Source organism: Trichosurus vulpecula, chromosome 2 (assembly GCF_011100635.1).
Source record: "Trichosurus vulpecula isolate mTriVul1 chromosome 2, mTriVul1.pri, whole genome shotgun sequence".
Lineage (NCBI taxonomy): Eukaryota > Metazoa > Chordata > Mammalia > Diprotodontia > Phalangeridae > Trichosurus > Trichosurus vulpecula.
In genome coordinates this window covers 112,091,770-112,115,479 of record NC_050574.1, presented here as the reverse complement: position 1 = coordinate 112,115,479, position 23,710 = coordinate 112,091,770, and positions in this window count along the sequence as shown.

Here is a 23,710-nt window from a genome sequence, read left to right as displayed (position 1 = left end):
AAGCAAATTAGAGGATTATAGAAAAGTTCCTTTTCAGAATCATGGATGAGGAACAATTCAAGACTATACAATAGATAGAGAAGGTCAGAAAAGGTAAAATGGACAATTCTGGTTATATAGAACTAAAAATTTTTGCACAAAGAAAAAATGCAGGTAAAAATTGAAGAGAAATAGAGAAATGGAAAAAAAACTTTGTAGCAGGCTTTTCTGGTAAAGGTTTCATTTCTAAGATACATAGGGAACGGAATCAAATTTATAAAAATAAAAGCCATTTGCTAGTTAATAAATAGTCAAAAGATGTGAATGGGAAGTTTTCAGATGAAAATCCAAGCTTTCAATAGCCATATGAAAAAAAGTATCTAAATCACTAATAATTGTAGAAATTAAAATTAAAACAACTCTGAGGTTTCACCTCAAAATCATCATATTGGCAAAATTGTCCCCCAAAATGGAAAATGATAAACTCGAGAGTCTGTGGGTAGCAGGGTACATTTAATGTACAATTGGTGGATTTGTGAACTGACTTAGCCATTCTGGAAAGCAATTTGGAACTGCGCCCAAAAAACTTATTAAACTGTGAATACCCTTTGGCCCAATGATACCACTATTAAGTCTATATACAGAAATCAAGAAAAGAGGAAAAGAATTCAAGTGTGTAAACTGTTTATGGCAATTCTTTAGTGGTGGTAAATAACTAGAAACTGAATGGGGTACCATCAACTGGGGAAGGCCTAATCAAGTCATATGGAGTACTATTGTACTATAAAAAACGATGGGGTGATTTCAGAGAAAGCTGAGAAGACATGTATGAACTGATGTAGAATGAAGTAACAATTTATATTTTAATAATAATATTATAAGGACAAAATGCCTTGTAAGGCTTAGGATCACTGCTCAATTCAATAATCAACCATAATTCTAGAAGTCTCCTGATAAGACATGCTATCTACCTCCTGGTAGAGATTCAGCCTGCAGATTCAAATATGTTTTTAGAACATGGCCAATGGAAAAATTTGTTTTGCTTGACTACACTTATTTTAACAGGGGTTTTGTTTGTCTTGATTTCTCAAAGAGGAGGTAGAGAAAAAGCTGATTTTCATTTAAAAATAACTTTATAAATATTTCCTAAATGCTGCCAGAATTTGAAGGAAGTTAAAGAAGGCAGGAGATGGAGATGAGAAGGGAGAGAATTTCAGACATGGGGTACAGATCACAGAGTTGGAAGATGGAGTGTTTTATATGGAGAGAAGAGAAATGAGGAGAAGAGAGAAATGAGGTGGAAGAAGACTAGACAGGTCAGAAGGTGCCAAGTTATGAAGGATTTTAAAAGCCACACAAAGAATTTTATATCTGATCCTGGAGGTAATAGCAAGCCACTGGAGTTTATTACATAGGAGTGACATGGTCTGTCCTGCACTTTAGGAAGATCAATTGGGCAACTGAGTGGAGGACAGACTGCAGTGGAAAGAGACTACAGGCAAGAAAACCAATTTATTGCAGAAGTCTAGGTATGAGGTGATGAGGGTCTACATCAAGGTGATGGCAGTGTCAGAGGACAGAAGGGAGAGGGGATAAGAGAGCAAGGTACAACAGACAAGACATGACAACTTGATTGCATTTAGGGGTGGGGGAGAGATGAGAGAGAGATTAGACTGGAATGGTTCTGAGAAGGGAGTGAAAGTTCTGAAGGAAGAATTAAATGTCATTTGGAGGCAAAAGATGGTAAAGTAATGATTCTGGGCTGTAAAAAGTTGAACAATTAAGTTGAATGAAGCCAGAGACTTTACTAGGCTTCACTTTGGGGCAAGTTGTTTTTTCTGGAAAGAGCACTGGGTTCAGACTGTGAACACCCAGCTTCCTGACTACCTCTTACTGTCTATTTAGTGTTGTCCAAACAGCACAGTACAGTGGAAATAAAACACACACTGGAGACAGAGGACCTGGGTTTAAATTCTGGTTCTGACATTTACTGCCTATGTTACCTTGGGCAAGTCAGTTATCACCCTTGGGGTTCATATTTTCTCATTTGTAAAATGAGTGTTCTGTACCAGGAAGCCTCTGAGCTCCATCTCAGCTCTAACTTGATGTGTATAGACCTATGACCTATGGGCAGGTTTTCTGAGGGGAAAAACAGGGGAAGTAACTTTTGTGTCCTCATAAGTAGTAAATAGCCAGGCTAGGATAAGAACCCCAGGTATCTGATGCCAAATCTAGGGCTCCTTCTGCTCCCCAGATGGTAGGCTCAATACACCGCCACACAGTCAGCTTATATGGCATTTAAAAAATGATACCCCATGCTCTCTTTCTGATCATTCTTTTACTCTAGAGTTGAGAGATAAATATTTATCAGCAAAAGTTAAAACAGCCATCTACTGAGTACCCTAATGATATAATTAGTTCCTTATTTAAAGTTATTTGGATTCCAGACTACATAAGCTACATTGATTCCCTTGAATGTGACATTTGGAGAGAGATAGAGATGAGATAGAGATAGAGATAGAGATATATACATACACAATATATACACATAAATACACATATGTATATGTATGTGTGCATATATGTATACATATGTATGTATACACATATGTGTATATATATGCAGCACTACTTTAATTATAATTTCCTATCATTAATCTCAGCAAATAAGTGTCCATTAAGAGCAGACAATGTACTAGAGAATGAGATTTTAAATGGTTTTGCTTAATGGAAGAGAGGAAAATATCAGATTTTTCTTATTGAGGTAGGGTAGGGATAGAAAAAATGTTTCCTTTAAATTGTGTTGGTGGTATTGGTAGTATTGCTTCTTCCAAATCTGTATGCAAATATCTTACTTGATTAACTTTCTTTTGATTCATTCGGCAGCAGTTGGAATGGGAGCCAAGCTGCAAAATAGAAGGCCAGAATTGCACCAAACAAACAATGAGCAAGCCAAACAAACTTGTTCAGCATCCCTGCAGAGGCATTATTAGGCACTGGAGAGCAGACTTCTGAATTTTCATGTTCATCTATATGAAGGAGGCCTCTCCATGCCTTGGTAGAGACCCAGTGCTATTGTCACCGGAGCACAGTTTGCTCTGAGTTTGCTGCCAGAATGCAAATGATGATATTTGTTGTCATTGTGTAGAAGATAAAGCAAGTAATTTTCTTGCAATGTGCTAAATACTGGCAGGGTGGTCTGGCAGGTTCTGGGATTTAGGAATGAGGTCCCCCAAAATCTTCATTTGTGTTGCTTCTCAGCTAATTCTATTCAATTCAACATAAGTAAATTAGTCACCTACTTTATGCAAGACCAGGTTTGATTCTGACACTAGTACCAGTGAGACGTAGACTATTTCCACAGACTAGAAGTTCAGGCCTACAGTCTAAGACAGATGGCATTTAATAATCTGGTAGAACCTGCTCCAGCAGTCAGTTATTCAATCACAAGCATTTATTAAGCACCTGATATGTTCCAGGAACTCTCCTAAGCATCAGGGATACAAAAAAAGGGGGAAAATTCCCTTCCTTCCAGAAGCTCACAGTCCAGTGGGGGAGACAGCATGCAAACAATTATATACAAACAAGATATTTACAGGACAAATTGTGTGTAATCTCAGAGGAAAGGTGCTAAGATTAAGAAGGACTAGGAAAGGCTTCCTGCAAGCATCAGTTAGTTGAACAGTGGTGGGAAGGTCAGAAAATGATGAGGAAGAGGAGGAGAAGAATCTAGATATTTTCATTAATTTGGTATTCTAAGGTTTGCAAATGGCTTTACTCCTTACAGCCTGGTAAAATAGAAAGTGAAATTATCATCCCCATTTTATAGGTGAGAAAACAAACTGATGCTCAGAGAAGTTGTGACTTATACATGATTTGTCAATCAGCCTTTATGAGGAAGAAGAAGAAGAAGAAGAAGAGGAAGAAGGGGATGAGGAGGAGGGAGGGGGAAGGGAGAAAGGGGAGGAGGAGAGGAAGAGAGGAAGGAGGAGGAGGTGGAGGGAGGGGGAAGGGGGAAAGGAGGGGGAGGAAGGAAAAGGAGGAAGAGGGGGAAGAAGAGGGAGGAGGAGGGGGGTGGAGGAGGAGGGGAGGAGGGGGGAGGATGAGGAGAAGAGGAAGAGGAGGAGGAGAGGAAGAGGAGGAGGAGGAAGTAAGGGGAGAAAAGAGGAAAGGAAATGGTAGAAGAGGAGATAAAAGAGGTAATCTCAGAAGGAAGGCACATGAGTAGGGATGCCCAGTCCAATTCTTTCTACTGTTAAAAAAATCATCCTCAATGAGCCTCTTGAATAGCCACCCTTTGAATGACTACTTCTTTTGGTTTTGTTTGTTTTGTAGGGACTTGTTATTTATTAGTAAGGAAACTTCCTTTACCAATGCAGGTCAGCACCTTGGCTGCAATTTATGATCTTAGAGTGTTTCCCAGAACAAAAAGTTTAGGTGACTTGCCCAGGTTTACAAAATCAGTATGTGTTAGAGAAAGGACTTGAGGCTGCAAGTCCTGCTCTCTATCCATTATTCCATGCTGCTCTCACCCTTCTTTTTCTGTGTTTTGTTTTGTTTCGTTAATTTTTTGTTTTGTTTTTGTAAAGAATGGTATTTGTGTAATCCTTTCTTCTTCTGAGAATTTCCATTTTGGAGGCTCATTTCCTCCTTACACAGATACCCACCTTTCATTCTCATTAGGTAAATCTCTGCTTCTCACACAGCAGGCTCACTATCAGCCTCCATGGCTTGGATGCCATTTTTTCATTTATCCCCAATGCTTTCCCATCTTATCTCTCAGCATTTCAATCCTTCCCATCCCTCACTAACCTTCCCTGACTCTTGGCGAAGCAATGTGTTTATTTAGAAAGTACTCAGAACTTAGAGTCAGAAGATCTGGGTTTAAATCTTGGCCCTGACGTCTATTAGCTGTGTGACTATGGGAAAGTTTACCTCCTCAAGCCTCAGTTTCCCCACTGGCTAAAATGAGGGTGAAAATGTGTTTGCTGTGTAGCTTATCAGAGTATTGTGAGTAAAGCCCTTCAGAAACTTTACAGCCTCAGGGACTCATGTGTAGTAGTTGTTTTTTTTTCTTTTTTTTAATATCCTAGCCCTCCTCCCCATGTCTTATAAATGGCCACCATTTACAATCTGTAGCTGGAATCCAAAAACACACATGAATGGAGCTCTGCTTTGAATGACTTGCAGCCTCCTCCTCCCTCACCCAAGTTCCTCGGTTCAGAAAAATTGGCAGTTGCCTGAAGAAGTCTTTGTGAAGAGAAACAGAAACAATCAATCAGTACTTGTGCAAATCTCCAGGCATTCTGATCTATATCTTGCCACTGGACCCCACATGGCTCTCTAGGAGAAAGTGAGGCTGGTGACTTTGCACAGCCCTCCCTCACTTAAATCCAATTCACTTACATGTCATGATATCACCTTCCTGATGTCATGGTCCTCTTTGAAAACAAAGGATAAATAGCCAATAGTATGATGCACAAAAACAAAAATAATAAGCCTATTTTAAGTATTTTCCACATGCAAAGCACACTATTAGGTACCAGGCACTTCGAATTTCAGAAAAATAGACCTTATCATGTGCATTAGCCCTTAAATGCATGCTACCTCGTATTGTTTTCCAATTGTCTTATGTATGTTATCCCACCATTTAAAACTGTTTATTATCTAGGTCTAACCTACCCTTTCATTCTTACTTCATGTTACTACCTTGTGCACATTTTACATTCTAGCCAAACTGAATCACAATCAGACCACTGAATTAAATCTAGACAGTTAGGTGATTCAGTGGATAGAGCACTAGACCTAGAATCAGGACGGCCTGAGTTCAAATTTGACCTCAGACACTTACTAGCTGTGTGACCTGGGCAACTCACTTAACCCTGTTTGCCTCAGTTTCCTCATCTGTAAAATAAGCTTGAGAAGGAAATGGCAAACCATTCCAGTATCTTTGCCAAGAAAATCTCAAATGAGGTCATGAAGAGTCAGACATGACGTAGCACTAGTATACCCAGGATGGCCTGCTAACACAGGTTCTTTAATAAGCTTTTCTAGGAGAGACTTCCCAAAAAGGGGTGAACAATCCTACTTTTAATTACATTCACTAGTTCAGGGGAAAAGTCAGCACCCTGAACATCATAGAAAATACAAGCAGAGAAATTAGCATAAAGACCAACAGACAGGGCTCTGACTGCCTGATCAAAGCAATATTGCTATACACTTTACGTACACCACTGGATTGAGAGAGCCTTTACATCTGAGCACTTGGGGAGCTCTGAACATACAGCTCCTCAGAGCCTCGATCTAGAAATCAAAAGATTCTTCTCATAAGCTAATCCCCAAAGCAAAATACCAGCTCAGAGTATATATACACTTCTCAGAGCCAGGAGGCATCACAACCCTTGTGACTCAGTGCCTAATCAAATTAGTACCAAAAGGTGTGAAAGTCTTCCTACAAGCAAGCCTCCTCTAAGCAAGTTTCCCTTAATGGGTTCCATGTGAAGCCTATTAATGGGTTGGGAAGGTCTTCATATCCCATTAACAATACACATGACTGAAACAATTGAACAACAACACTGAATTTGAGGTGCAATCTTAAAGCTTTATTCATTTGTCTCAGCTAACACTTCACCTGCCCTCTGTACCCCATCATACCTTAAATGTATTCATTAATTACCTCCTCATCTCAATCTTACCTAGTAGAATTCTTTTCTTCCTTCCAGGCTCAGCTCAGATACCACGCCCTTTATGAAGCTTTCCATAATACTCCATGTGGATAGAGCATGGGTCCTAGAGTCGGGAGAACCTGAGTTCAAATCTGTCCTCAGAAGCTTACTAGCTACGTGACCCTGGGCACAACCTATTCAGTTCTATTCAGAAAATACATATCAACTATTTTTTGACAAGCCAGGTACTGCTTTAGGCCTTGGAGCTTCAAAGACAAAAATGAAATAGACCTTGATTTCAAAAAGACATAAGACATACTAACTCTGGTACAGTCATGCAAAGAAAAGGCAAATTCATCCCCCCAGAAAGTTAAGCCTCATCTCTGCGGCATGAGTAGTAATTCCCAACCTGCGAACCCCTAGAGAAAGGAGAACTTAATTAACAAGGGGTGGGGAAAGCAGGCTCCAAGAGTTCTAATGTGTCCCCCACAAAAATATACTCTGCATTTATTTATGTATGTATATATATATACACATACATACATACACATACATGTATATATGCATACATGTTTATATGTATGTGCATATATACTATATATAAATCTATAACATATACTATATTTATATAGCATGTGTATATATACACATGTGTTCTCCAGTTATAGAACATAAGTTCTATTTTAGGAGAAATCTTTCTTTTTTAATCTTCCTATCCCTAGGAACTGGCATGTAGTAGGTGCTTAATAAATACTTGGCTGGTTGGTTGACATATTGATTGAGTGAAGTGCCACAGTGATGGGATATTGGGCATGGTAGCCTTATTGTAGATAAAGGATTGCCATACGCCCCACCACAGGAAAAAAAAAATATCCCCATTGTATGTTGGCATGGTGAGGAAAAGCCCCAGTCATTCTGTACTAGTTACAGCTCTGCCTGTGAGGTCCCTTCAAATTCCAAAATTCTCTGACTTGCCCAATATTACATGCCTAATAAGAAGATAAACTGGTACTTAAACCCAGGTCTTCTCACTCTAAGTCCAATACTTCTGTTATTCTATGATTGTTTAGTTCCTTTGACCTATAGGTGGTTCTTTAGAGGTGTATCAGAATTCATGAATAATAGTATTATAATCAGTAAATCCTAAAATCTAAGAAAGCTATTACCAGAAATAAAAAGTCGTACTGAGGGCCTACTCTAAGAGAATGTGCTTTTATTGGGTTCTTTTTTTTTCTTTTTCTCATTTAGGATCATATTGACTACAGGACAATTTAGTTGCCTGCATAAACCCATATAAGCTGCTCAATTATTCCAAATGCACTTTCTTTTTCTTATCAGTCAGATGCAGCTGAACAAATAAGATAAGAAAACCCAAGGGAGTTGGCTGCCACCCCAAATCTAATAACAGCTATAAGATTATATCCATCTAAATGTGCTGAAGAGTTGGTAGGGCTTTGTTGTTACTGTTGTTTTTCTCTTTCCCAAATTATCCATTTAACCAGATGTGAGAATACTACAATGGAGTGATGGACTGTATAGACATTTTGAAAAAGAATGGGCTTTTTTTTGCTTTTTTTTCCTCTCCATGCTCCAGACTTAAACAAACATCTACTGATTTCTTTACAATCATGGTTTCTTTCTCCCATTGACCATTGACAAGAGGAGTAGATGTGTGAGTGAAGTGGTTCCAAGGCTATATGATAGCTCTTTATACTCAAAAAGGAGCTATTGCTACCATACTCACTTCAGTTAAACAAATATTTATTGAACTCTTACAGATGTATAGAATTCTTTATGCTAGGAATTAGAAGGTATTAAATTACAGAACTATAAAATGTCAAAGGATCCTCGAGGTCATCTAGATCAACCAAAGTCATAACTAGAGTGAGACAACTAAAACTTTGCCCCTGTGAAAACAAGATGGTGCCAAAAGGCATTGGGGCTTGATGGGAGAAAGGAAAGTGAATATCAGTCCTTGACCAGAAGTGCAATAATGGGAGGGTCATGACACCCAGAATGCTTCTTCATATGCACATAGTTATAACATCTTTTTTATACTCTGTATCAATATCTCCAGCTCAACTGGCAGCATCTGATATCTAATAAATGCAGTTTACCTCCAAAAGGAATGGCCCTATTGTGAGTCACTACTACATTTTCTAACCAGATTCTAGAGAATCTGGAAACAAATATCTCCTCCTTCTATGGTACATTACAATATCATGGACACCTCCCAACCCAAACTGAGTCCAGGAAGTTGGCACAGTGAGGCAAAGCCCCAGTCATTCTGTCCTGGTTACATCACATAAGCCCATTCATTGGGATGAATAACAGTGGGCAGCCTTGAATATTTAAACTACTATGGCAGGGTACAGAACTAGTATGGTTTCTAGTCCTGTTCATAGCAAGGGTATTTGATAAGCATTGGGGTCCATTTGGCAAGGGTCAGTAAATTCCCAAGAGACAATCTGGTATTCTACCCCCTACCTGTGGCCTGTCCTCACCTACCATAAGCTCAAAGAAGGAGAGACTGGTAAGCAGGATTGCATCTATGAATGGATATGGTGGAGAGGAAGCACCATGGAGGGGAGAGATATAAAGATGTAAAGAATAGTGTTAGATCTCCCTCAATCATGATACCTTTAATCCCCAAAACCACCCTTAATCAGAAATTTCCTCTGTGGGAGGCCCAGACGAGGCGCCATCTGTCATCTTTCTGAACACATCTAGTGAAGGGAGAACACATTCTCTCAATAGGAAGGCAATTTAACTCTGAGACAACTATAGTTAGGAATATATCATTATATTAAGCCAAAATCTTCCTCTAACTTCCACCCACTGCTCCTAGTTCTGCTTTCTGAGTTAAAGTCAAAGTCTAAACCAGCGGTGGGGAACCTGTGGACTTGAGGCCCTATATGGACTTGGGGCTTCGGATTCCTCACCCCTGTTCTAAACCTTCTTCCATATGGCATCCCTTCAAACACTTGAAAGCTGCCACCATAGTTTCCTCATAGATCTTGCCCCAATCTTCTTTCACCAAGCTAAGCAACTAGTATTTTCCTGTTGTCTCAGTATCCTGGTTTCTATTCTCTGGATACACTCTAATTTGTCAATGTAGCCATTTTTGATAGACTTACTACTTGTTAGTCCAATTTTTACTGAACGTTTGTGTGTTCATTGCCATTTGGATCATTTATCTGATCATAGATTCACCACTAATTCCATATTTCCCACTTGTTTAATTTGCTTCTTCTAGTATATGCCTTTATTTCACAAGTGAGGATCTTGAGCCCCATGAAAATTAAGGGTTTCTTTCAAGGTAAGAATTCTAGTAAATGACATAGTTCAAATTTGAAGCCAGGCCTTCTGACTCAAGATTTGAATCTCTTTTCTCTATACTAAACTTCCTCTAATTCTGACCAAGCAGAAACCTCATAAACACCAAAAACACAGCTAAGAATTCTGGATCATCCCACAATAAACAAACAAAAAAACCGAGGAGAATAAATCTCCACAATAAACATACTTTCCATTTAACCACTGAGGAAAGTAACTTAAAATCATTGTAATTTTATAGTGATGAATTTCATGCCAACTAGTTCATTAGTAGACCCTTCAATGCCTCTAGCCCTATAATCCCTTTCATGTATATGAAGATAAACAACAGAAAAGTATAGAGAATTAAGGGCTAAGGCACCTGGTCAGAAGGAATTTTGGCGAATTCATCTCACGACCACCTTAACAGGGACAACCAATAAAAGCCACCCAAACAAAATTCCCTTTGGGAGTCAGATTGAGGCATAAACAGTCAAATCTCCGGGATCCTCTGAATTTTGGCTTCCCATTCTTATCAAGGAGCAGTGAGAGGTAGGAGAAAAAGAGTTGGCCAAAGAGAACTTGGGTTCAAATCCAACTTCTGACACACACTGCAACTGTGACCTTGGGCAAATCACTCAATCTTAATGCCTTAGGTAACACTCTAAACCTTTCTAAATGTAGGAAAAGTACTATTCTGCTTTTGTATACAAAGTTCGCAATTGAGGGTTCCCATTAACCCTTGAATTCCAACATGAATAACTGTTATTCCTTGTTGTCTTAGTCCCTAGAATCTCAGTGCTCTACAGATGCAATTATAAAAAAGCCAGCCTGGCTTTGTACTGGATGACTTTCTCCTCCAACCTGATTCCTGCTCCAAGTAGAGAATGCCCTTCTCCCTTTTCCGAGATTTACTTAATCTCTTTATGTTGGCTCTGCCTCAGGCTGGATGGGACAAGAGTATTCTTTTCTCATTCTTACTCCCTTCATCTTCTTTTCTCTTTCTAGAGAGTAAAACAAAAGCATTGCCTACATTTCCAGAACCAGAAATTTTACTTTAAAAACCAGGTGACACAGCGGATAGAGTGCTGGCTTTAGAATCAGGAAGACCTGAACTCAAATCCTGGCTCAGACACTTTCTATCCATATGACCCTGGACAAGTCATTTAACCGCTCTCAGACTCAGTTTTCTCATCTGTAAAATGGGGATAATAATAGCACCTATCAGAGTTGCAATGAAGATGAAGATACTATTTGTAAAAATATTTCACATAACTTAACGATCTATGTTAGTTAAAATTTCTATTAATAATAATTCAACAAAGTCGTGAATAGATGTTTCAGCTGCATCTAACTTGGGCAAATTACTTATTAGTTTCAGTCCTCTTTTGTGATAAATGATAATAGAAGAAAGTGTTGAAACATTCTGCATTTCCTGCTGTAAAATACAAGATATGTGAAATTAAAACAAACAAATGAAAAATCTATTATCACTTATTCATGATCTTAATGGCTGTAATGACAGCAGTTAAGAACAGAGTTCGGTTCAATTTAAGCTGAGCAATGATGGAAAAGCCTGGCACACAGCCTATCCATCACTGGAGATGTTAAAGAAGGGGCTGGATAACGTCAGGGATTCAGTAGAAGATGTTACTGTTGTTTGTCAACCGTGGACAATCCTCTAGGCAATCACTGTGGTGAGAGAATTCAAATCTCTGCCTAGAAGGAGAGAGGGCAGGGTCTAGATTAGGAGCTCAGTTAACAAAACCAGGCTGAGCTGGTACTGCAGTTTCTTCAGAAGTCAAAAATCCAAAAGACTGAAATAAATGGATAAAAAAACAACAACAGTAAAGTTGTAGCAGCAAAGTGAGACTCAGGCTGGGATGTCAGGACTAGATCAGGAGGCAAAATAAAGGACATACTGGAAAGTTATCTGTGTGACCTAACCTGTATCCTGAAATTTTAGGCTTTTCATGGTGGCTACTTGATTCCCTGATGTATCTATTCTGAACTAACAAATTAGTCCTGTAATGGAGCACACATGCTCCCAACTGACTCAGCTGCACTTGTTTTTGTCCCACCCCTAATCCCGTGGGCTCAGATTCCTGTACTGGGTAAAACTTTAAATAAATGACCTTGAGACACCTTCCAACACTAAGAATCTATGATTTAAGCTACTGCAGGCATAGGAATGTGACATTAACTCCTAAAATGGTCCTATATACTCTGCCATATGGGAGCAAATAGCTGCAAGCCAGCTCTTTTCCCCCCAATGAAACCTTCCTTCCATGATCATTACATAGATTATAACCAGCCAGAAGCTAATCTAGATAACACAAAAGTGGTGTTGGTTATAGCTTTAATTAAACTTGGTTGGAACATTTAATCTGGCCACTTATCTGTCTTTGGAGCTGGCTGTAAGGTCAGAAACTTTATCTGGCCATAAAAATTAAATAGATTTTGATGCTCGTATATAAGAAAACACTAATACCTTTTCCTTATCTTTGTAGAAATGGACTTTTCTGTATGAGCGTCCAAAGAGTTGCCTGCGAACTAACTCGTGTCTCTTTCTCAGCTTCTATTAGGGTGATTTCAGGTATCTAGCAGCATTTCAGATACCTAAATTACTTAAATTTAGCACTGAAACTTTGACTAGTCTTATTTTATCATTAGTAAAAATGGCAATTTCTTTTCATGTGTCTTTTGCGATGATAATAAATTCTTATTGATAGATCATAGAATTATAGATTATAGCTAGTAGAGTAACATGGAGGCCATCTAATCCAAACTGCTCATTTTACAGATAAGGAATGAGACCACAAGGGATTAGTTGCCTTGCCCGGGGTTATTTAACTAAAACATTCCTGAGCAGTATTTGAACTCAGGTCTTTCTGACTTCAAATCCAGCACTCTATCTCGTATGTCATGCCACCTTATGTTGATAAAGTAGAAAATAACTTGTTTTCTTCATTACTATTATCACCATCACCACTACCCCTTTCAGAATATTTCTTATGAAATACAAATTTGAAATATATGTCTCCCACATTTACTCATATCTGCTGCCCCTGGTTGAAAAATCCACCCCAGTCCTCTCCTCTTTGCCTCCCGGTCATCCTTCAGGGCTGAGCCTCACACAGGCGACTCCTCTGCATACTCTAGCCCAGAGTACCCTCCAGCTCTGATTTGTTGCAGCATTCACCTTGTCATCTGTATTTTGATTCAGCAAGATTGTTATTGAACTGAAAGCACGGCACAATGGAGAAAGCCTGCATCAGGAGGACTTTAGTTCAAGACCCTCATCTGCTACATTTTGATCATGTGACTCTGGTTAAGTCATCATCCCCACATAATTTTCTAAGTTTCAGCATATGTGTAGATCTGCTTTGGTAAAGGGAATTTCCTTACTGAGGAACTCTCTTTATCCATTAAATCATAATTCTAGTTCAAAAGAAAAGAATACCCCATAAGACCTCTAAGTAAGTGCCTACAATATGTAAGACCCTGACTTGACAGGTATATATGTTTTATAAATGGTATCTATTGTCAAATTTCTTTTACTTAAGAACTTTGCTATGAGTCAGACTGCATCCAAAGCTTCCAGTGGGTCCCTAGATGGGCCTAGAAGGGACGTTAGAGGCTCTCAAGTCCGACCCTATTCATGTGACAGATGAGGAAACTGATGCTGAGTAAGGTTAAGTGACTTGCTCGTGGCCACACAGCCAGTTAAGTATTCGAATACCTAGGATGTAGAATGGAATTCAATGATGGAATCTATGGCAGATTCAGAGAAATCCTGTAAAACTGGTCTCACAAATTTCCACAATGCCAGGGCATCAACAGGTTCCAGGAAAAGGAGTCTTCTGCTGCATCATGGTGTCACAGAAAGATTTGAGTCAGAAGACCTGGGTTTACATTCTGCCTCACTCAATAAAAGTAAATGCTTTGCAAAGAATTCCTGAGAAAATGAAGAAAGGAATAGCATGTAGTTGAGAAGACATGAAGGAGCAGCAAGCTGCCTGAGGGATAGGAGGACTCAAACGGATGAGACCACTGACTGAACTGTCAAAAAACCAATGGGTAATGGGATGGCATTGATTGTCAATGGTGCACAAAGCACTGTGGTTTTTATCTTTGTATTTTTTCCTCTTTTCCCAGCGCCTAGCATAGTGTTCTATACATAAAAAAGACTTAATATATAGTTTAAAATCAAATTCAATTTGTGTTAGTATACTGCTCAAAACATTATTGGCTAGGAGGCCTTAATAAGGGTTTCTTGAATAAATTAGTGACTAAGTTCTGCCTATTTGATGCCATGGTCAAGTGATAACCTGATTAAATTGCTTTCGTGGTCCCTCCTGCCCAACCTGACCACTTCTTAGGTCATCAGAGTTAAGTAAGAAGAAAAATACACTGAAAATGTATGCCATGTACACAAAAGGTTGCCAAACAACCAAACAAAAGGAAAAGCAATCTCAACAATCTAGCAAGCACAGTGACTTCAGTTAAACCCCATTTCTTTTTTTTCTAATAAGGCACACAGCTTTCTTATAGATTCTCATAGAGGAGCCACTTATTCCATCAACTCTGAAGTAATTCATCCTCTCCCTTCAGAGGTTATTCAGGAGCCCCCACCCTTCAAATAAGATGTTTCTTTTCCCCTCTTTGACAGTTTCTGGGTGCTTTCATCTAGCATCGGAAGATTCCAGCACTGTATGCTTTGAGGCCAGACTCTATTTTCATGTGGTTAGTGGAAAAAGTATTGGATCTGGACCTGGGATGGCTGTTTTCTAGCCCACTATACGATTTTCTAGCAATGAGACCCTGGGTCAAAGGCAGGCCATTGATTCTGTTCATTGGTAAATATAGCTTGGACATACTTGACAGATGGTCAATGAGCTGGACCCAGATTGCATAGAGCTGAAATGAGCAGCCCAGATTGCAGTTGAGACATTGCATGACACTTTCTACAATCTAAAGTTACTCTAATAAAATATACACTCCTTTAGATCAGAGACTCCTTTGTATTCCTAGGACTCAGGACATTGCCTGGCACATAGGAAGAACTTAATAAATCCTTTTCAACTTACTAACAACCCTGTTGACAAAAGAATCCATATTTTAACACCAATATTGAACACACATGATGCTATTCAGCTGTGAATTATGGAATACTGTGCCTTTCTAGGAATGAAAATTGTGGGTTACCCAAAAGATAATGGGAAGAAAAATGGTGGGTGTAAATAGGTTGTAGAGTATTAACAATAATGACTTACATGCAAAAGATAGTGCAAAATATCCACGTAATGTAGGATTGCAAAAGGAGATGGGCATTTGCACCACTTAAATCATGGTGATATGTAAAGCCCAAATAAGATAGAGACTAAAAGTTTGATTTCACCACTATGGGAAATTCCTGGATGAGGAAACTCCTACTAATATAGGTTGGCACCTCCTCTGCAACTGGGTAGTTAGGTGGTACAGTGGATAGAGTGCCAAACCTGGAATCCAGCCTCAGATGCTTACTAGCTATGTGACCCTGGGAAAGCCACTTTACCTCTGTTTCCCTTAGTTTCCCTATCTGTAAAACAGGTGTAATAATAGCACCTACTTCCCACCGTTGTCATGAGGATCAAATGAGATCTCTTAGCACAGTGCCTGGCACATGGTAAGTGCCACATCAATGGTTGTTGTGGTTGTTTTATTATTGTTGTTGATAATCTTGGAGAACTGCCTAGAACCTAGAGGTTAAGTGATCTGCCCAAGGTCATATAGCCAATATGTGTCAAAAGTGGAACCTGAACTCGGGTCTTCCTGGCTTTAAATTGATTCTTTATTCAGTGTTTTATCTTTGTTTAATTAACTCCAGGAGCAGCCATAGCATAGACTGAGAATCTAGCACTCAATAATCCCATATTTCAATGATGCTGTCAGAAACTGATGGAGATCATGATGACAAGAAAGAATGGCGAGACTATTCATAGGATCATTAATTTAGAGTTGAAAGGGGCCTTAGAGGATACATCTGATCCAACAAGGAAATTAAGTAACACAAGTGCCAAGGTCATACAGTTAATAATAATTAGTAGAACTAAGATTTAAGGTCATGTATGCTAACTCTAAATTGAGCAGCTATTCTACTCTAGCTTGCTGACCCTTCATGGTTAAAGGGGCATGGGATATTCAGTATTATTGATGTCTTTTTTAGAGATGGATATTATCCAACCATTCCATTCAACATTTTGTGGTACTCTTCTGTGTGTTGGGGGAGATACAGAGAGGAAAAATATGCTGTTCTTGACTTTAAGTAGCTTACAATCTCATGGGGGAGGGGTAGTGGAATACATAGGCACAAGTATAAGGCCCAGCAGAACATGATAAATACAAAGGAGAGTTCCTGATAATATGGGATGAGAAATCTGTTTTGATTTGTCATTTTAGTGATGTCATGTGTTTTGGGGGGTTTTGGGATGAGAAATTTGAAGAGCAGCTGAGTGAGATCCTTTAAGGCACATCAGTGCTCAGAACAGTAGGGGCTTTAGATCAGGAATTAGAGCCAAACAACTCACTATAATCCTATAAAATCTCGTTCAATATTGCCTCCAGTCATAGACCAGCTGCAAGGATAACAACCAGATAGACACCTACACAGGCCTGTGGGAGGTGTGAATTCCATAAAGGAAAGCAAAGTCAATTCGTGCCTCTTTTCAAATAAAATCTTCTCCTCTGCCCTCTGTCTGAGTCTCAGCCTCTCATAGCTCTGGCCCTTTCAGAGGCAGAAGGGGTTGTGGCTAGCCTTTGCACACCCACTATTAAAGGATATTATGTTGAAAGAAGCAGGCAAATAGCTCAGTTCTTGGACTGATTTAACTTTCATGACTTCCTGAACCTCTGGTTCATTCCCACCCTAGAGTTTCATCCCAGCCTTGGCTTATCCAAGGTCACACGTGAGTAGAAAGTCATAGAGCTGAGAGTTGAACCCTAGTCATAATACCAGGCTGGAAAACTAGGAGGTGTAGTGGATGGATTGATGTGCCTGGAATCAGAAGGAGTCATCTTCCTGAATTCAAATCTGAGGAGACTGAGTGAAGAGGAACTTATTTCATTTGGTTGAAAGCACTTGAGAAATGACCTCAAAAGAGACAAGGAGAGGGGAGAGGACATTGCACATAGCAATAGGAGAGAGAGAGAAAGAGAGAGAGAGAGAGTGAGAGAGAGAGAGAGAGAGAGAGAGAGAGAGAGAGAAAGAGAGAGAGAGAACAAGCTTAATAGAGAGAGAGAGAAAGGAGAAAGACAGTGAGAGACAGAGACTCACATACACACAGAGACACACAGAGACAGAGACAGGCAGACATACATACATACATGGGGATGGAGGTGGGGAGCAAGATGTTGTCCTTTGAATGGCAAACTGAAGCTCTGGAGCCACAGACATGTAGGGGAAACTAGCCTCCTTAATGTCCTTTGATTTTTGGATCTTGCAGCCCTAGAGATTGCTGAGAGTGGACTCTCCATGGTGAGATCTTTTGTCCCCTTATGAAGAGCAGAGATAACATGCCCTCACACTCAGTGCAACATCTTTAATGAACCTGAAAATAACACACCCCAAGCTTGCGCAGACACAACTTACACTACCAAATGACATTTCTCCCCTCAAGCAGTCACACTCAAGTTGAGTTTTTCTGCAACTATGCTGTCTCTCCCAGAGGCTTTCCAAGCAGCAATTTTTTCAGTGTCTTAGGATCTCAATAGTGTCCCTCCACAGGGGTTAATGTTCCAGCGATCTCTGCCCCTGGTCCCAGTATTGTTAGAAAAATCTCCAAATTTAAAGCTGTAATGAGGAAGCTGGTGGCATAGTGGATAGAGCATTGGACCTGGAGTCAGGAATAGCTGAATTCAAATCCAGCTTCAGATCCTTACTATGAGACACTGGGCAAGTCACTTAAACATCTATTTGCCTCAGTTTCCTCATCTGTAAAATTAGGATAATGATAGCACTTACCTTGCAGAGATGCTGTAAGGATTACATGAAGTAATATTTTCAGAAAGCAATTAGGACAGGATCTGGCACATAGTAAGCACAATGTAAATGTTTATTTCCTTCCCCTACCTTCTTTCTAAGTCCTTAGTACACTTCCAAGCACCCTCGGATTGTCCAGTAAATATCTCTTGCCTTCTTTTAATAATACCCATGAGTATTGTTAAGTGCTTCACCTAGATATTTATTCATAAAGTGCACATCTATGTATATATACATGCATACATATAGACATTATATATGCAGATATGTGTATACCTAGCAATGTGTAAATATCACATAAATATGAAATGCTGCTACTACTCACTTCTTACAACTCATTATTTTGTGCACAGTAGTTTTAGAAAAAAAAAGATTAGAAACATTAATGGAAATAAAACATCTTAAATGTATAGAATACTATGTAAGAACTAAGTAATTTTTAATCATCTTAAGCTACTGCACTGCAGTATACATTTGCTGGTTATAACATTGAAATTTATTAATCTGAATAATGTGAAGTCATTTAATTATTTTTCTAATTAGTGGTCTGAATATCTTTGGAATTCATGTAATTTCAATTAGCTATGGATAGTTCCTTTCCAAAAATACCTTTCCACTTAACATTCCTTATTAATGTCACATCTACTATTTTCAGTTTATCCATGGGTAAATCCACTTCTTGATAGAAGAGGATGACTGAAGTTTGAAATTCAAATTCAAGAGATTTTTTTTCCTTTTCTTTTTGTGACAAAAAGTTTGGCTATAATACAAAAATTCCTTCCTTTAGGAAGGTAAGCTAAGAATTTGACAATGACTTCAGGAACCGAAGCTTCTATTCCCAGCTCTGCCCCCATTTAGAAATGTAACCATACAGAAGCCACTTAACATGTTTAGAACTCATTTTCTCCTCCATAAGATGGGATTTTCTCATCCATATTGCCTAAAATAAATAGCTAACATTTATATAACATTTTAAGATTTTCAAAGCACTTGACATTTATCATTTCATTCAATCCTCAAAGCAATCCTCATGGCTACATGCTATTTTTTCCCATTTTCATGAGGCTGTGAGAAATTAAATGACTTAACTAGGTTAACACAGCTGTTAAGTATCTCAGATAGTATCCAAACTCAGATCTTCCTAGCTTTAAGTCCAGCATTCTCTCCACTATACCACATAGCTGCCTAAGAGGATCATGTCCAGAGGTGATTCCTATGATTATGGATTTTTACTTTGCTTGCATCACACCCACCCATAGTTATGCTTTGCAAGGAAGAGAATGCACCTGTGGTTTTCCATCTGGCTCTACCCAAAGGTAAGGCAGTGGTGGTTATTTGACAGGTGTTAACAGCTACACAGGCTCCATAGAGTTGAACAAAATCTTTGTTTGAAGAATACTTTAAGTAAGGATGTTGGAGTGGGTCCCAGACAAATAGGCTGTGGAAATGACAAGGTCAGATGTCAAAGCAGAAATCAAGGACAGTAGCTGGGGTTGTCATGCATAGAACCATATGAGCCAGTGGTTGTGGCCAAAGAAGCCACGTTAAAATCATGTCATAATATGGAAATATGTTTTGCGTGACCTCATGTGTATAACTGACATTATATTGCTTGCCTTCTAAATGGGTGAGAGAAGGAGGGAAGGAAAGAGAATTTGGAACTCAAAAAATTTTATGCATTTTAAAAAATTTTCATGGAAAAATGAGGGAAATATTTAATGAAATAAATAAAAATACATTTAAAAAAACTACAGGAAAGTCAGATGAAAGTAAAGATTGATCATTTAGAGATAGTGTGGTATGGTGGAACTCTCTGGAATCAGAGAACCTGGGTTCAAATCCCACCTCTGACATTTACTGCATGTGTTATCTTAGACAGGACACTTAAGCTCCCTCTGCTTCAATTTCCTCACCTGTGAAATTAGGAGACTGGACCAAATGGCCTTTGAGGTCGCCTCCATCTTTTTGTCTGTGAACCTACAATTAAGGGTTTAGTACCAAATGAACAATAGGATGATGAACATAACAAGGAAAAGTGAAAATTGGCTTCACCAACCAGGTGTTCAAAAATTCCATTCAGCTTGGGAGCCCTAGCCATTTCTGGCATCTTCATTATCACCTATAACAACTTGACCTTTGAAAGGTAGATAATGCATGGTGCTATTGACAATTTGGAATTTAGAAAGGACAAATTTATGAAATATCTATTTAATGTTTTCTATACAGAATTATAATGGGCAAGATGAGAGAGAATAAACAGGCACTATAGTCCTACCCTTGAAGAAGTTACAATGTAGATGGCAAGAAAAAATGAATGCACATGAAACAATGACAAAATAATACCAGATAGTGTATGATTAGGTAGCAAACTGTGCTATAGTGTTCAGGGAAGGGAGAGCCCAATATGGACTCAACAACCAGGCAAGAGTTCATGAAGGAGAAGGCTGTAATTAGTATTCAAATTTTATAAGTAAACCTAATCAAAGTGGCTTATTACCTTTCCATTTCTTAAGAGCCACTTCACTGATCTTTTTGCCAAATGTCACTTCCTAGCATTAATCAATAGTCAATTAGTCATAGAGGTCCTTATATTTAGGCTACATCCATGTGAAGCTTACTAAAACAATAATAAAGCATATTTGGTATTTAAAGCCTGTTGCAACCTAGCCCCTTCCCAAATTTCCAGTCTTCTTTTGCACTCTACTCTCCTTAATGAACTCCATGATTTCGCTACACTGACCTATTTGCAATTCCTCAATGGGACACGCCAACATCCTATCTACATGCCGCTGCACTAACTGTCCTCCATCCTCCCATTACCTCCATCTCTTCTTTTTCCTGGATTCCTTCAAGATTCAACTAAAAGCCAACCTTCATAGGTGTCTTTTCATGCCTCCCTAGCTGCTAAGTACTTTGCTTTCAGATTAATTTCCAACCACCAATGCATGTACCTAGTTATTTCTATATGGTCTCCCCCATTAGAATGTGCATCCCTTGATGGGAGAGAATTTTTTTTGCCTTTCTCTGTATCCTTACTGCATTACAGTGCCTTGCCTCACTCAAAGTGAGAACCTGAAAAGACCTTAGGCTAAAAAGGCCAGGGTCTCCCATTGCATTGTGGGCCATCTCCAGTCATCCTGGTGAATACTAGGTCATTGGACCCAAATGACTCTGAAGGAGAAAGTGAGGCTGGTGACCTTGCACAGCTCTCCCTCACTCAAATCAGAGTCAACTGCAAGTCATGTCATCATTTCCCTGATGTCATGGTCCTCTTCAAGAATGAAGGACAAACATGACAACAACAACAATAAACACTTGATAACTGACTAAGGGAGGAAAAAATAAGGATTTATAACCATCCTTAGAAAGCATCTGTTCAATTCACTTTTTGGTAACTTTAGATTCTCCTGGGAAGAGCCTTGGGCCAAGTAGTGATTACTTAAAGCATAGATGTTTATGACACAAGTCTATATCATGTCACAAAATATCTATGGTAAATTGCTGCATTCCTGTCATTTCACTATTTTATTCTGAATTCTTCTAGGTGTAGTTCTTCATTAATTAGCAACAAGTACCACTACCTCCCAAGGACAGGCTGAACTTAATAGGCTACTATTTGAAAATTAATCCATAGCTGTAAATCTGCCCACATAACTAATCAGGAGCCAGGTTATTCAATGATCTGTAAACCCTGCAAAGGATAAACTTTAGAAGCTAAAAGAAAGGTGGAAAAAATGCCACTTCATTAGTTAGTGCTCTGTAGTGAAAGGAGTTTTGCCAAAATGGAGCAGTAGCTATAACATCAGCCTGCTCTACAGTATATGTGCATATATCTTAGATACACATACATTTATATATGAATATGTGATAAAGAGCAAATTATTTTATACAAATTACCAGTGATATGGGACTTCAGAGATAGGATAGCTCCTTATCATTTGGAACAACTGGAGAGGGTAGAATTTGAGCAGAGCTCTGAAGGATAGGTAGGATTTAGAAAGCCAAAGATGAAAGATGTATTAGAATTTAGGTAGCGCTCTGTCAATGAGAAGAAACAGCATGAGTAAAGAAGCTGAGACAAATAGGGACAGTAAGGAAAGCAAAGCATCCTGATTAGAGAAGAGTTTCCATGTTGGGGAGTCCTAGAAGATAAGATTGAATTGTTAATGTCATGACAGTGGAAAGAGGCCTTGAATATCACAGAGAGTACACACTTGATCCCAGAGACAAAAGGATAGGCCAATCTATATCTAATAAAAGGCATAGAGACTTCTTGAGGGGAAGAGTTAAGATGGAAGGAAAAAAGGAGTCACTCAGCAGAGCTCTCCCAACATTCCCCTCCAAATAACTGCAAAACGATGTATTAAATCAAAATCTGGAGTGGTAGCACCAGCAAAGGTCAGAGTAAGACCTTCTTCCAGCCTAAGACAACACAGAAGATCAGAAAATATACAGTAGCAAATAACCATAGTTTTTTAAACCCAAGATCCAAGCTTTGGGGGTATAATAGTAAGAAGGGTGGGACTTCCCCACCCCTCCCCCCCTCCACACTGTTTTCTCTTTTGAAATGCTAAGGTAATCAAGTATGTTTGAGTCTTGCCTTTCAAATGTAATGGCAAGCAAAGCAAGACTTTTTTGTTGTCTTTTGTTTGAGTACTTCTCAGCACTGAGGTAATCAAGTGCCTTTGATGAGTCTTGCCTTCATTTCTTTGATTGAGTCAAGGGTCTTTGACGACCTGTTTAAGTCCCAAGAAACCCTAGGTCACATGGGTTTGAGTCACATGGTTGTGATGCCCTCTGACCCTGAGAAGGATATATAAGATCTAAGGTTAAGGTTTTGCCTTTGGGGGCACACTCATTGGAAGAGTGTTGGTGATTTGGCCAGGTAAGACTCTGGGTAACCAATGGAGCTCCCCCCCCAACCCCCCAACTTTGAAAACCCAGATGTTGGTGACTCTCTCTGTTGGTGACTATGTAATTCCCTGGTTAGACAGCTAGAAGAATTTCTGTTGATTTCTGTGTGTGTTTGCTCTGTTTATATAATTTCTGATTGCAATTTCTCTTTGTATTCTCTCTGAAGTTCAGGGTGCTGGCTTTTCCCCCTGAACTAAGTGAATGGTATATGTATGTGTAATTAAAGTAAGATTGTTAAGTTCTTTCCTTAGAAAAGCAGATCAAAGAACTTGTGCTAGCAGCCTTCCCGTGTATAGATTTGACAAAGATTTCTGGGAAAACTGGAAAGTAGTTTGGAAGAAATTAGGCATAGACCAACTTCTCATAGGTCTACCAAGATAAGATCAAAATATATAAATGATTTAGATATCAAGGGTGATATCATAAGTAAATTAGGGGAGCATGGGGAAAAGACGTACCTTCAGCTCTGTGAATAAGGAGAGAGTTTATGACCAAACAAGAAAGGTTCCTAAGCAATAAGACAGATAATTTCAATTACATGGAATTAAAAAGCTTTTGCACAAACAAAATTAATATACCCAGAATTAGAAGGAAAACAGGAAACTGGATGGGGGGGGGAGAAATCATATCAAGTTTCTCTGATAAAGGTCTCATTTCTCAAATATATAGGGCACTGAGTCAAATTTAAAAACAAAAGCTACTTTCCAGTTGATAAATGGTTAAAGGATATGAACAGACAGCTTTCAGAAGAAGAAATCAAAACTATCTGTAGTCATATAAAAAATGCCCTAAATCATTACTGATTGGAAATGCAACT